Raw genomic sequence first — 16,969 nt, 5'->3', positions numbered from 1 at the left:
CAGGACAATCAGGCACTTGTGTGTCTGAGCCATGGCAAGCCCTGATTCAGAGTAAATGTTTGCCCGGGGTTCCGTCCAGGGCAGGGGCCTGGGGCAGCTGTGGTCTTGTGGAAAGAAGCTAGGCTGGTCTTCAGAATTCCAGGCATGAAGTGCTGAGCCAGTCTGCTACTAGCGGTGTGAGCCTGCTCAGGTCACTGGAGGTCTCTGACCCCGCTTTCTCGATATGCAAAATGGGAAGCACAGGAAGCACTTCCTGGGGTCTTACCCAACCCAACACATACCGCTAGGCTTCCAGAATGGCTGGAGAGACTGCTTTGGAGGCAGAAAACGCTAGGTTTGCAACTCAAATCGATCCTGTGCTTTTTACAAAAACCATGGTGGACTTTTATATTTGTTTTTTGTGTCAGCCTCTCCGGAACTCCTGTACATGAATGGAAGCTATTGCTAGAACCACGACTTTTACTCTCCAGTGACCAATATCAGTTCTGGCTGGTTGGATGGCTTTCCTCAGCTGTTGCATAGCAACCTCTGCTGTCTTCAGCCCTTCCTGTGTAACACGTTTCTGTGGGAGGTGACCAGACCCTAGAAATGAAAGCCTCGACAAACTGCTCAGTGCTAATAGAAAATACTATGTTCCCATCTCAGACTGAATCTGTTCTTTTTACAAAAACCATGGAGGACTCTTTTATTCCTTTTGTTTGCTTTATGATTTAAATTTCCTTCCTTCTTTCCTTCCTTCCTTCCTTCCTTCCTTCCTTCCTTCCTTCCTTCCTCTCTCTTTTTTAAAAGTGAGATATAATTGACATATAACCTTATGTTAGTTTCAGGTGTACACCATAGTGATTCAGTATTTTTATGTATTGCAAGAGGATCACCACAATAAGTCTAGTTAACATCCATCACAGTACATAGCTACAACTTTTTCCGCCTATGATGTGAGCTTTTATTACATTTGTTTTTATATCAGCCCCTCTCTCTATGCTATATAACTGTTTATGCTCATATGCCAATAACTACAAAATCTACAGCCCCAGTTTGAACTTCACCTTTGAGACCCAAATCCATATATTCATTCTCCCACGCGACATCTCCATTTGGATGTCTCGAGGGCTCTTCATAGTGAGTCTGTCTAGAACCAGTCACTTGGCAAACCTACCCCTTCCCACACACCCACACTCCCCAACTCTCTTGCTTTTAAAACTCCCACCTTCATCATCTCAGTAAGTGGCATCATTATCCACACAACTACTCACTCTGGGAGATGGAAGTCAGCTACCACCCCCTGCTCCTTGCTAATACACTGCACCCTGATGGGAAACCTCTGCAGCTCTCCAGAACTACCTCTCTGTGTGGCTCTCCCCTCCCTTACTTCCAGCACATTCTAGGCACGTTGGCCTCTCGGAATTCACAACTCTGTCTCCTTCATTCAGGTTCTCCAGTGGGCTCTGTTTGTGTTCAGTCTTCCCATGCTGTGCCCTGTAAACTCTATCCAGGCAAGAAGTTGGGGGAATCGGGCAATCTGAGGGCTCACCGTGTTAGTTGCCTCGCCCTTCTCTCGGGGATCACTGTCCCGTGGTGCCTGTGGTACCATGAGGTAAAGCTTTATAATTTTTTTTGGGGGGAGGGGGTTTATAGATACTTAGGTGGGAGAGTAAGTTGGGTTCGTGTTAATCCATCATGGCTATGGGCATGATGGTATAACATGTTTCTTAAATCTGAATTTTTTTCACTGATTTTTTAAAAAAGATGTGTTTATTTTGCTATGCATGCATCTAAGATCTACCGAAGTGACAATGCACAGATATCGCATGGTGTGTATTCATGACATTCTTCCAATCTGCTCCCCCTCACTCCTAAGGAAGTGGGAGACCAAAACATTATAGAATCATTCAGGACCAAAAGTGAGAATTACAGGGAACTTCTTATCAGAAACAATGCAAGTTATAAGAAAGTGGCACACCATCTTTATAATAGTGAAGTAATTAAGAACTGTCAACTCAGAATTTTACATTCAATGGGTATCTTTTAAAAGTGAAATTAAATTAAAAATTTTTTCATACTTAACCAGAGTTGAAATAATTCATCATCATTAGATATGCACTACACTAAATATTAAAGCGTATCTTTTAGGCACAAGAAAAGTACAGTAAAGGTAAATATGTTTGACACAAATGGATAACCAATACTGGAGATGTTAAATATGATGAGAGTAATAGAATATTTATTATTTTAAACATTCCTTATGAATCAATTGAGAGTGCAATCGTAAATTCATACCAATGCATTGTGGAATATAAATTATGTGGAGTTATTAATTTCTTGGACACCAACAGCACAGGGACTTGGGGGAATATAAATATACCGTTGTAAGATTCTAATTCTACATGTGAGGTAGTACAATATTACTTGAAGGTAGACTGTGGCAAGTTAAAGAAGTGTCAAATATAACCCCGAAAGTATCTGTCCAAAGTATTATGACTAATAAGCCTACACAGGAGATAAATGGTATCATGAAATGCTCGCTTTATTTATTTATTTACTTACTTACTTACTTACTTACTTACTTACTTACTTACTTATTTAGACAGAGAGAGCATGTGCAGGAGGGGTGAGGGGCAGAGAGACAGGGAGAGAGAGAATTTTAAGCAGGCTCCATGCCCATCAGGGAGCCCCACACGGGACTGGATCTCATGACCTTGAGATCATGACCTGAGACAAAATCAAGAGTCGGACGCTTAACCCACTGAACCACCCAGGTGCCCCCTCACTTAATTTAAAATAAGTCCTAAAACGGGGAGGGGAGCAAGACGATAGATGAGCAAGTAGAAAACAGCTAGCATGATAGCTTTAAATCCAACCATGTCGTTAACAGTATTAAGTACAAATTGTCTGAATTCACCAAATAAAATGTAGAGATTGACAAATTGGATTCCTTTCTCCTAAGCAGACTTTATTTTTTTTCCTTTTCAAAATTATATCCTATTTTTTTATTGAAGTTCGATTTGCCAACATATACTGTAACACCGAGTGCTCATCCCATCAAGTGCCCTCCTCAGTGCCCATCACCCAGTTACCCCTTCCCCCCGCACCCGTCTCCCCTCCACTACCCTTTGTTCATTTCCCAGAGTTAGGAGTCTCTCATGTTTTGTCACCCTCTCTAAAGTTTTCCCTCCTTTCCCTTATAATCTCTTTCACTATTTCTTATGTTCCCCGTATGAGTGAAATAATATGATGATTGTTCTTATCCAATTGACTTACTTCACTCGGCATGACTTTATATTTTAGAGCACTTTTAAGTTCATAGCAAAATTGAGCAGAAAGTACGGAGCCATCACATAAACCTCTTGCCCAAAACAGACACAGCCTCCCCCACTACCCATATCCTGCACCAGACTGGTATACTTCTTACAGTCAATGAATCTATACCAACACATCATTATCACCCAAAGTCCACAATTTACTTGGGTGTTCACTGTTGGTGTTGTGCATTCTATAGGTTTGAACAAATATAGAATGACATGTATAAAAAAAAAGAAAAAAGAATGACATGTATCCACCATTATAGTATCATACAGAATTGTTTCACTGACCCCCAAATCCTCTGTGCTCCACATACAAACTCCTCTCTCTCTCCCAACGACAGGCAACCACTGATTTTTTTTTTTTTACTGTTTCCATAGTTTTGCCTTTTCTGTAATGTCCTATAGTTGGAATCATATGTAGCTGTTTCAGATTGGCTTCTTTCAGCAAGTCATATGCATTTAAGTAAGGTTCCTACATATCTTTTCATGGCTTGATAGCTCATTCCTTTTTCATGCTGAAGAATATTCCACTGCCTGGATGTGCCACAGTTTATTTATTCATTCACCTACTGAAGGTCATCTTGGTTGTTTCCAAGTTTTAGCAACTATGAACGAAGCTGCTAGAAACATACATGTGAGAATTTTGTGTGGACATAAATTTTCAGCTCATTTGGGTAAATACCAAGGAGCGATCCACATAGCAGAGTAGATTTGGTTTTGTAAGGAACTGTCAAACTGGCTTCCAAAGTGGTTGTACGATGTTGCATTCCCACCAGCACTGAAGGAGAGTTCCTGTTGCTCCACATCCCTGCCATCATTTGGTATTGCCACCGTTCTGGATTTGGGCCATCTTAATAGGTGTGCAGTAGCATCTCATTGTTTTAGTTTACATTTCCCTGATGATGTATGACATGGAATTTTAAAAATAAGATCCAGCTGTATGCCAAATACATGAATCCCGCTTTAAATATAAAGGTACATAGAGGTTAAAAGTAAAAATATGGGAAAAGATATCTCATGCTAGTGGTAACTAAAACAAAGCTGTAGTGGATATGGATATATCAGTATCAGACGAAGCAGATTTCTGAACAAAATATATTGCCAGGGATGGAGAGGATCTTATATATAAGAGAGAATCATTTATAATTGGCTAAAATGGCCAATTCATCAAGTAGATGTAAAAATTCTTAATGTTTATATGCCTATAAACAACAGAGTTTGAAAATACATGAAAGAAATAAAAGTTCACAATTAGGGTCAGAGATTTTTAAATCTTTCCTCTCAACAATTGAACCAGTTGACCAAAAAAAAAAAAAAAAAAAAAAATCAGTAAGTCGTACAGACTGAAAGACACTATCAGCCAAATTAATCTAACTAACATTTTAGAACACTCTCCCCAACAATAAAGAGCACACACTATTTTCATATGTACATGGAAATTTACCATGATAGGCAATATGTTCTGGGCCACAAAGACGTCTTACTAAATTTGACAGGATTAGCATCACCCAAAGGATCTTCCTAGAGGACAGTGGGATTAAATTAGAAGTAGATAACACAAATGTATCTGCAATATTTCAAAAGTATTTGGAAAGTATGTAATACATTCTTCAATGACAGATGGGTGAGAGAGGAAATCAAAAAGAAATTTAAAAAGTCATTTGAACTGAATGAAAATTAAAGCACAACTTACTGAAATTTGTACGATGCATCTAAAGCGGTCCTTAGAAACAAATTTATAGAACAAAAATGCCTATATATAAAAACAGGGATTTGAACCAACGGCCTTAACTTCAGTACTAAGAAATAAAAATGCAAAAACAATGAAGACCAAAATAGCAGAAGAAAGGAAATAAGGGAAAGTGCAGAAGTCACTGAAGTAGACAGCAGAGAAAATAAAAGACATTAAATTTGATCTTTAAGAATATCAATATAATTGAAAAGCCTGTATCTAGAATGATTAGGGGAATAAACGAGAGAAGACATGAATTACCAACATCAGGAATGGGAGAACTGTCATCAAGGATCTTTCATTAAAAATGTGTAAGTGCGTATTATCAATAACCTTACTGTAATCAATGGAGTTTTATACAACAAAAATAAATAATCAAGAAAACGAAATTTAAAATACCATTTGCAGTAGCAAAAATACCATTTATAATAGCCTAAAAATATGAACTGTTTAGGTACAGATCTGACAAAACACATGCAACATTTTACCTGAAAACGCTAAAATATTGCTGAAAAACAATTAAAGAAAACCTAAAGTAATGGAGAGATATACTATATTCATGACTCCAAAGACCAGATATTGTTAAAGAGTCAACTCTCCACAAATTCATCAAAAGACTCAGCACAATCTCCATAAGAATCCCATTAGGGTTTTGGTAGGAACAGACAAACGGATTCTAAAATTTATAAGGAACTGATTGAAGAACACCTAGCATAGCTTAAACAATTTTGGAAAAGAAAAAACAATTTGAAGGATTTATATCACCACATTTCAACATTTATTTTTTGTAGGTGATCTGGATAAAGAGGCGTGCTTGTTGTGATGAGCACCAGGTGTTATATGGAAGTGTTGAATCCCTATATTGTACACCTGCAGGTAATACTGCATTGTATGTTACCTAGGCAGAATTTAAATGAAAACTAACAAGACAGGAAACAACACATGTTGGAGAGGATGTGGAGAAAGGGGAACCCTCTTGCGCTGTTGGTGGGAATGTGAACTGGTGCAGCCACTCTGGAAAACTGTGTGGAGGTTCCTCAAAGAGTTAAAACTAGACCTGCCCTACGACCCAGCAATTGCACTGCTGGGGATTTACCCCAAAGATACAGATGCAATGAAATGCCGGGACACCTGCACCCCGATGTTTCTAGCAGCAATGTCCACAATAGCCAAACTGTGGAAGGAGCCTCGGTGTCCATCGAAAGATGAATGGATAAAGAAGCTGTGGTTTATGTATACAATGGAATATTACTCAGCCATTAGAAACGACGAATACCCACCATTTGCTTCGACGTGGATGGAACTGGAGGGTACTATGCTGAGTGAAATAAGTCAATAGGAGAAGGACAAACATTATATGGTCTCATTCATTTGAGGAATATAAAAAATAATGAAAGGGAATAAAGGGGAAAGGAGAGAAAATGAGTGGGAAATATCAGAAAGGGAGACAGAACATGAGAGACTCCTAACTCTGGGAAACGAACAAGGGGTGGTGGAAAGGGAGGTGGGCGGGGGGTTTGGGTGACTGGGTGATGGGCACTGAGGCGGGGCACTTGATGGGATGAGCACTGGGTGATATGTCATATGTTGGCAAATTGAACTCCAATAAAAAATTAATTTAAAAAAACTTTTAAAAAAGAAAAAAACAACACTTACTATGAAGCTACAATAATCAAGAGAGCTTGCCATTGATGTTTAGACAATAGAACAATGGAGCTAGATAATGATTCCAGACACAAATACACACAAGGCAATTGCTTTTTCAAAAAGGTGCCAAGGAAATTCAATGGGGAAAAACTAATCTTTTCAAACCACAGTCGTGGAAAAAATGAAATAGCCATATGCAAAGGAAGGAAGGAAGGAAAGAAGGAAAGAAGGAAGGAAGAAACCTCTAACCTTACTTGAGAACATAAGCAAAACCAAACTTGGAATGGGTGGAAAAACTAGATGTGAGCTAAAATTCAATTTCTACAAGGAAACATAAGAAATTATGACCTTCATAGTGTGCTGGATTTGAGTAAAGCGTTTCAAAATAGGATGTCTAAAGCACAAAGTATACAAGAAAAACATTAGTAAACTGTACCTCACCAAAATTTTTAAAAATTTTGGTCTTCAAATGTCACTGTTTTGAAAATGGGATCTCTCTCTCTCTCTCTCTCTCTCTCCTCAACACAGGACGTTTTTCAACTATGTCAAGAACTCTTCCAATTCAAACAAAAGAAGACAAATATCCAACTGAAAACCTAAAAACATGGGCAAGTATTTCAACAGATTACCTCAATAAAGAAGTAATACAGATGGCAAGTAGACACATGAAAACATGCTCACCATCATTTATTATTAGGTAGGGCAATCACTTTGAAAAATCGATTGGTAGTTATCTAGTTAAATATACACCCCCCATACCACCCAGCCATTCCACTCCAAGGTATACATAGAGAAAAGGAAAACCTATTTCTACAAAAAATGTATTTGTGAATGTCCCTTGCAAATGTTATTTGTAATAGACAAAACCCTGGAGACAAACCAAATGTCCACCAACGGGGGCATTATCTAACTGTGGTATATCCGTACATGTCATAAGCCATTAAAAAGGAATGAATTATCGATACATCCAGCAAGATGAATAAATCTGAAAAGAAACCAGAACACTCCCCTCCCTCCAAAAAAAGAACATGGTGGTATAATTACATTTATTAATACTAGAAAATGAACACTAATCTACAGTGACAGAAATCAGTTCAATGGTTGCCTGGTGATAAGGGCATGAGGAGGGCAGGATGGATTTCAAAGGTACACAAGGATATTCTTGGATGTTGATATATTTACATATATATTCATTATCTTGACTATGATGATTATTTCACAAGTACATATACCAAAACTCATCAGACTGTACACTTTAATTTTTAAAGATTTATATTTATTTATTTTAAAGAGAGAGAGAGTGTGTGTACCCCAGAGTAGAGGGAGGGGCAGAGGGATAGAATCTTCGAGCAGACTCCCTGCTGAGCACGGAGCCCAGCTTGGGGCTCCATCCCACGATCCATGAGATCATGACCTGACCAAAGCCAAGAGTCAGGTGCTCGACTGACTGAGCCACCCAGGTGCCCTCAGGCTGTACACTTTAAGTCTGTTGGGTCTACTGTGTGTCAGTTATAACTCAATACAGCTGTGAAAAAAAGGACAAAGATGAGGACATATTTTTATTTTTCTTATTTTATTTACTTTTTTGATGTAAATTTATTTTCTATTGGTGTTCAATTTGCCAGCATATAGAATAACACCCAGTGCTCATCCCGTCAAGTGTCCACCTCAGTGCCCGTCACCCAGTCACCCCCACCCCCCGCCCACCTCCCCTTCCACCACCCCTAGTTCGTTTCCCAGAGTTAGGAGTCTTTCATGTTCTGTCTCCCTTTCTGATATTTCCCACTCATTTTTTCTCCTTTCCCCTTTATTCCCTTTCACTATTTTTTATATTCCTCAAATGAATGAGACCATATAATGTTTGTCCTTCTCCTATTGACTCATTTCACTCAGCATAATACCCTCCAGTTCCATCCACGTTGAAGCAAATGGTGGGTATTTGTCGTTTCTGATGGCTGAGTAATATTCCATTGTGTACATAAACCACAGCTTCTTTATCCATTCATCTTTCGGTGGACACCGAGGCTCCTTCTACAGTTTGGCTATTGTGGACATTGCTGCTAGAAACATCGGGGTGCAGGTGTCCCGGCGTTTCACTGCATCTGTATCTTTGGGGTAAATCCCCAGCAGTGCAATTGCTGGGTCGTAGGGCAGGTCTATTTTTAACTCTTTGAGGAACCTCCACACAGTTTTCCAGAGTGGCTGCATCAGTTCACATTCCCACCAACAGTGTAAGAGGGTTCCCTTTTGTCCACATCCTCTCGAACATTTGTGGTTTCCTGCCTTGTCAATTTTCCCCATTCTCACTGGTGTGAGGTGGTATCTCATTGTGGTTTTGATTTGTATTTCCCTGATGGCAAGTGATGCGGAGCATTTTCTCCTGTGCTTGTGGGCCATGTCTATGTCTTCCTCTGTGAGATTTCTGTTCATGTCTTTTGCCCTTTTCATGATTGGATTGTTTGTTTCTTTGCTGTTGAGTTTAATAAGTTCTTTATAGATCTTGGAAACTAGCCCTTTATTGGATACGTCATTTGCGAATATCTTCTCCCATTCTGTAAGTTTTCTTTGAGTTTTGTTGACAGTATCTTTTGCTGTGCAGAAGCTTCTTATCTTGATGAAGTCCCAATAGTTCATTTTTGCTTTTGTTTCTCTTGCCTTCATGGATGAGTCTTGCAAGAAGTTGCGAGGACATATTTTTAATATTTATATATATGTATATATAAGCATATACATATATAACATATTTATAAAATATAAATATGAAATACTACCTACACCAAGAAGACATGTCTCACGCTATGCATTTTTCAGTTGCTAAAGAAAATGATACATATTAAACACACTAGGATTTCTTGTCTCTGTGAGAGGCATAGAGCGGGGAGTGGAAAAGGCAAACAAAAAATATCAGATAAATGAATGGCAAGTGAGGGGGGCCTGGTCTGGAAGAATCATGAGAATAGCAATATGAGCTGGAAATAAGATTTTGCCAATCTCTGACCCTAAAGTATCCCCCACTGTCCCTTTACTGGAACTATCCTTACCTTCTTTTAGGCCTGTGAGAGTCATACTTGTGATTGGCTTAGGGACCTTATTTATGGTGCTTGCTCCTAGGGACCCTGAGGTGGTAACCCATTTTCCTCTCCTGTTCATCTGTCTACCTCATGCTTAGTTTTGAGACCTCAACTTAAATATCACTTTTTCATGATGGTCTTCTCTGGCCACAAACTGCTTTATCCCCAAAGTAAATTACTCATCCTCTTTTCCTTTCTCTTAGCACCCTGAGAACTTCCTCCATTTCAGTATTTGTCATAAAGTATACATTCGTTAGAGAGACCCTTTCTGAAACATCTGTCTCCCCATTCCATCCCAAGCCCCATGGTGAGAGTTGCCATTGTCTGTTTTGTTCTCCACTGATTATCCTGAGGACCTACTCCAATGCCTGTTCCATAATAGACTCTCCAATATGTTTGTGAGAGGCATAAATAAATAGACGAATGAATTGAAAAACTGAATGGAAAGGATGGAAGGGTCAGTAGAGGGATCGGTATATGAATGTATATATTCACAGTCTTCCCACACATGTGGCTCCGTGTGGCCCTGACAGTGGGAAAACAAAGAGAGGGATATGTGAGGGAGAACAAAGGGATGAAAGGTACCCAGATTGGCAATACGGGGTGGGGGGGGGGTAACGATGGAAGAGAGAAGGAGGGACTAAGCAGAAAAACCAGTCAGAGGATTGAAAAGACTTAGGAACGAGGGAGAGAGAAGTAGCAGCAAAGAGATGGGGAGGACTCAGGGGAGATGAGGGAGCGGTCGGGGAGAGGGACAGCAAGTAGGACTGTGGCAAGCAGAAAGCCAGGGGCAGGAAGAAAGTTAAGGAGCACCTCTCTCCGCAGTGACACACCTTATGGGTGGTGACCAAAATAATGAATTGCAGAGCTTTCCCCTCTTCTCTTCTTTCTATCACTATCATCTCTCAACATTGGCGATGAAAAAATTAGAGCTGTTTGTAAACATCAAGACATCAACGGTCCCACGTCACTCCTTGCTTTTGGTGAAAAGCTGGTAGCTGAGATCTCACCAGTGATAAAGCTACAGGGAAGAAACACGAACAGGAACACACTCCTCGTACTGAAGCAAGCTGCATTCAGGTGGCTATGTGGGAAGCACATGCTGTGAAGGCAGCAGACTGATGTATGCATTGTATTTGTAGAAAGGGGAAAAAAAAGAAATACTTTATCAAGTCTTTCGTGTAATATGCCATGGAGAATTCCCCAACGTGGGGCACTGGGAAGGAATTGAATCCTGTCAGGGACAACACAAGGAACAACTTCCAGATGGAAGTTGCCCTGCTGCTGGTATTGGGAATTCATCATGTCCAACCTCTAAGCTGGAATAAAGAATTGAATATCCCAAGCCACGAAAAGGTTTGTAAACACGATCACTTGATTGCAAGCGCATTTTGAGGTGGAAACAATGAAGACAAACGGCCACATTTTAGCATTCATATGCCAATATGAAGCTACTGTAACATCCTGATCTTAGTTTTGCCATTAGATCTTCCCCTCCCTGAGAAGAAATGGGTAGGAAATATCAGAAAGGGAGACAGAACATAAAGGCTCCTAACTCTGGGAAACAAACTAGGGGTGGTGGAAGGGGAGGAGGGCAGGCGGGTGGGGGTGACTGGGTGACGGGCACTGAGGTGGACACTTGACGGGATGAGCACTGGGTGTTATTCTATATGCTGGCAAATTGAACACCAATAAAAAATAAATTTATTATTAAAAAAAAGATCTTCCCCTCCCATCTCCTGAGATATGAGGGAAGTAAAAATTTACAATGATCTCATTTTGGGTACCTTTGAGTAACGGTGTATGCAGTGTGTGGGTGTGTGTGTGTGTGTGTCCTCACAGTGGATTTTATTTGGGGAGGACAAGGAAAGCAAACATGACGAGAGCTTATGAGAGTGAAACATTGGCTTTCGGAGGGTAAATGGTATCCCTGGGACAGTCAATACAGGCCTAACCGAGAGGCTGACTAACTAACATACTTGTGAGGCTTATTCAGAGAGTGGTAATTAAGGAAAAGTTCGTCTCAGATCCCTTTTATCCTCAGATCCTTCTTTTTGGGGGGAGGGGGGTGAGAAGGGCCATTATTGGCTAGGTACAATAAGAAATGTGCAAAGCATTATCAATACACAGCCTAATGGTAGCCAAAAGGCATTTCTCAAACAGGCAGTAGGGGCATGTGTTGTCCAGTTGTAGATAACTGTGGAATGTGAGGTACATAAAATAACATTGTGTGCAAACTAAGTGGATAATTATTCGCATATGTGGGAGTAGTTACTAAATATACTTGAAGTGGCCAGTTCTATCTGAGAAATGTCAGAAGCCAGTAACTCAACCATGGGATGTGTTGCCAGTTCGGACGGTCTAAATGTCAAGGACAAAGTGCTGAGAGATAAAATGAGGCCTAAATGAGGACAACCTGTTTATGTGGGACCAGTTTAAGATTCAGAACACTGATTTCATGGTACTAGACAATAGTGCATGAGCCCCTGATGGAAAAGCAGGTGTGAGGGAAAGACTGAAATTCAGGGGGCCTTAACTAGTCCTCCCACCAACAGACCTTTACCTTCTCTTCTCATGAGTTGAGTCCACCAACTGTGCCTGCAAACACCAAGTGCTGGTGTCTGGATGAGATTATGGCAACACCTGAGGGCACGTCTATTGGAATGGGCACATGTGACATTTCAATGTGGGGTTATGACATTTGGGTATGTGTGCTTACCATCTGCAGCAGGGTGAGAGGCATGTGAAAGTGTGGAGTTATTGGTAAGAATCTGACAGTGTGCGACTAGTGTTTGTCCAGAGGACAAAACAACATCTTCCTCCTACCCTACACTGCCACTCTGCCCTCTCCCGGGGCTCTCTCTAAGTGAGGCACAGACACAAGGGCTTGGAATATTGTTCACAGGACTAGTTCCCCATACCCCTCAACTTAGAGCCTTCTGGTCGAGTCGGGTTGAAGCACAGACTTGGGCTCAAGAACAAAGCAGAATTCCTTTGACTCACTCTGCATCTTACCACCACTGACCCCTGAAGTGCAAGGATGAGGACTCAGCCCAAAATCTCCAGTGAGACGAAAGGAAGAGAGAGTGATGTGGCAGCACCCAGCCTGTCCAGGTCGGCACTGGCTCAGCTTGCCACTTAGTATTGTAAGAAAGAAAGCACATATATGTCCTACATGCATGAGTGTCACCTTGCAGTGTGCAGTGGTACTGCGCTCAGTGCTCCAGGATCCGGCCCATCACAGGAGTCTTCCCTCTAGGGAGGGGTGAGGAAGGGGCTTGGGATCAGGGCCTTTCCTGGACTGGGGAGTGGAAAGAGAAGCCTGACCCTCTTCCCTGTGAGCTAGAACCACGGATAGAAAGTGAGTTGATCATACAAATACCAGGTCATGTATAAAAACTGGTTTTGCTGTTACAACCTCAAATGCACCAGTTCTGGAAACTGTCAAAACGTGGACCTGTTGAGAAAAAAAAATGTGAATTCATAAAAGTGGATTTTCATTAGAAAATGAAGAGGCAATAAAATCTAGCATGTAATAGCTGATGATTTTAAAACTTTCAATCATGGTGGAAAACGGTCACGTGCTTTGTCTGACAACAAAGAACTCTATAAAATATAACAGGGTGAGGTTTATATAAGTTAATAAACAGAGGATATTTATTTTATACATTTATTATAGCATGTTGATTATTTTAAAAGATCAAGCACTACAAGAAAACATGAAGGTGGATACAATAAATTATATCAAATTGCAATGTTCAGAATTAGCTAGTTCTAACACTGGTTCAAAATCATTCCATACAAACATCTATTTTTTCACTTGTGAGATAAACTGGCAGGGTAGCAGATGGATAGCAAAAAAGGTAGATAAATTTACAGAAATGATTTTTACAATGATCAGCTTCTAACATACATGCTATTCAAATAAAAAGTATTAGATTTTATTTTATTAGATTATGATAAAATAAAGGGCAGGAAACAAGAAAGAGGTAAATCTTCAGTTAATGATTTCTTTACCCAAAGAGATAGTAGTTTCTGGAAGATTACTCCAAGGTTAAAGAAGAAGAATTCTGGAAACCGATAAAATGTGGGTCTATTGACAAAAACAAATGTGAATTCGCACACACAAAATTACCCCTGAAACGAATATTACACCATATGTTAACTAAATGGAATTTAAATAAAAAGTCAAAAAAAAAAAAAGCAACAAAACCTAGCATATAGATGCTGAGGATTTTAAAGTTTTCAGTGGTGGGTATAAATTGAACACATGGTTTAATTAACAACACGGAGCTACATTTACAAAATGTACGAGGGCGAAGTGTACATAAATTTAAAGATATAGGAGTGTGATTTCATAAATTTATTATGATATCTCGATTGTTAAAAGAAATCAAGGACTATGAGGAAAAATAAATGCAAAACAATAAATTATAGCAATTTTAACATCCGGAATTATTTAGTTCTAACAGTGGCTCAAAATCACTTCGGATACCTTATTATTCATCTATGAAATAAACGGATGGGTTAGTGGACAGAAAGCAAGAAAGGGGGGGAGACTTGAAAGAAATGAATATCACAAAAATTGGCTTGTACCATACATGCCAATCAAAACAAAAATATACTACATTTTGTTTTATCGATATGCTAAAATAAAGAGAAAGGGAACAAGAAAGAGATGAATCTTGGTTTTGGGACATATATTTCTGGAAGATTCCTCCAAAGTTAAGAAAGTACGTTCTCAGTAACATTATATATTTGGGACCTTTCTTATTTTCATGTCTCATTAAAATTTTGTCGGGCTCAGGAAAATCCCTGCCTTGGAAGATAATATATGAAGAGGATACTTCCCCTGCACTTTCTATCACAACACCCGCCCCCCCATCTCCCTTTTTTTTCCGAATACACTCATGATTGTGTGTTGCTCCATGAAATTTCCCAAAGTGAACACACCACACCTATGCAATCCCCACTCAATTTGAAATGTAGAATATCACGTAGCTCCCTACAAGGCCCCTCTTGTGTCCCTTCCCAGTGACCCCCATCCCTTATCTGCAAAGTTACCACAATCCTCACCTCCGGTGGCAGGGTCTAGTTTTGTCTGATTTTAAATTTATGTAAATGGAATCATATGGTGTAGAGTCTTTTGTGTTTAGCTTCTTTTCACTCAACGTCACTTTCCTGTGTTTTATCCATGCTCTTGGGTCTGGCAGTTATTCAATCATTTAATTGTTACATTGTATTCTATCATGTGATGTGTATGATTTATTCATTAATTTTACTTGTTATAAATATTTGGGTAGGTTTTTTTGTCTGGGATAGTACATATTTTGTTATATGAACAATATTGTACATACTTAGTGAAAATTGGACTTATATATGTGAATTTGTGTAGTTACCTAGGAGCTGAACAGCTAGGTCATAAGACATTGCCTACACTCAGCTTTATTAAATAGTACCAAAGAAATCTCCAAAATGATCATACCTTTTTTAAAAATGTGGGTAAAATATATACAACATAATAGTTATCATTTTAACCACCCATAAGTGTAGAATTTGTGATATGAAATACATTCACAACGTATCCATCACCATCACCACTAACTATACCTTAAAAGTTTGTCACCATCCCCAACATAAGCTCTGTACCTATTAAAAAATAACTCCCCATTTCTTCCTCCCACTGGCCCCTAGCAATCTCCATTCTACCTTTTGCCTATTCTAGGTAACTCATGAAAGTGGAATACATTATATGGTATAAATACAGATATAGTGTTTGTTTTACTGTGTCTGGCTTATTTTAGTTAGCATAACATTTTCAAGGTCCGTCCATATTGAGGCATATGTCAAAATTTCATTTTTATGTCAGAATAATATTGCATTGTATGCATATACCACATTTTGTTTACCCATTCATCTGTTGACGGACATGTGGCTGTTTACACCTTTTGGCTACTGTCAGTGATGCTGCTATAGAACATAGGTGTACAAATTCCTGCTCGAATCTGTGCTTTCAAATTTTCCGGATCTATACCTATGAGTGGAATTGCTAGGTCATACGGTAGTTCTGTGTTTAGCTTTTTGGGAAGCTGCCAGTACCTCAGCTATGGAAAGCTGTGATCAACAGTCAGAACACAGAACCTCAATATTTAGAGAACAAGGTCCTTATTGCCCGTGCTGGCTCCAGCAAGCCACACCAGCTGCCTGCCTGTATTTTCTTCTAAAAGCTTTATTATTTTACACTTCTTACTTAGATATGAAATACATCTCAAATGGATTATTTCACATATTGTGAAGATGGTGGAATATTCTCTTTTCCCCTATAGAGATATACGATTGATACCACACAAGTTATTAAGAAGACCATCTTTTCCCCCACCTCACTGCAATGGCATTTACATCATCAGTGACCATAAATGTGCATGTGTGTCTCTGGACCCCCTTTAGTCTATTCCATCTGCCTGTTTATCCTTGCACCAATGATACAATGTCTTCATTATAACTTTCTATTAACTCTTCTTATGGAGTCCTTCATCTATACTTTTCCTTAATCCCCATCACCTATTTCACCCATCCCCTCCCCACCTGGTAACCATCAGTTCGTTACTCCTGGTAACCATCAGTTCGTTCTCTATACGTAAGAATCTGTTTCTTGGCCTCTCTCTCCTCTCTCTCTCTCTCTCTCTCTCTCTCCTTTACTCTTTGTTTTTGTTGTGGTTGTTGTTTCTTAAATTCCACACGTGAGTAAAATCATATGGTATTTGTCTCCTGACTGACTTATTTCATTTAGCATTATACTTTCCAGCCCCATCCATGCCATTGCAAGTGGCAAGATTTCTTTCTTTTTATGGCTGAATAATATTCCATTGTGTATATACACCACATCCTCTTTATCCACTCATCTATTGGTGGACACTTGTGCTGCTTCCTTAATTTGGCTATGGTTAATAATGCTGCTATAAACACAGGGGTGCATGTATCCCTTTAAATTTGTGTTTTTGTATTATTTGAGTAAATACCCAATAGTGTGGTTTCTAGATCATAGGTTAGTTCTATTTTTAATTTTCTGAGGAACCTCCCTACTGTCTTCCACAGTGGCTGCACAAATTTGCATTCCCACCAACGGTGCAAGAGGGTTCCCCTTTCTCTACATCCTCACCAACACCTGCTGTTTCTTGTGTTGTTGATTTCAGTGATTCTGACAGGTGTGAGGTGGT

This window comes from Canis aureus, chromosome X (genome assembly GCF_053574225.1).
Source record: "Canis aureus isolate CA01 chromosome X, VMU_Caureus_v.1.0, whole genome shotgun sequence".
Classification (NCBI taxonomy): domain Eukaryota; kingdom Metazoa; phylum Chordata; class Mammalia; order Carnivora; family Canidae; genus Canis; species Canis aureus.
The sequence above is the reverse complement of the archived record's forward strand: the minus strand, read 5'-3'. Positions refer to the sequence as shown.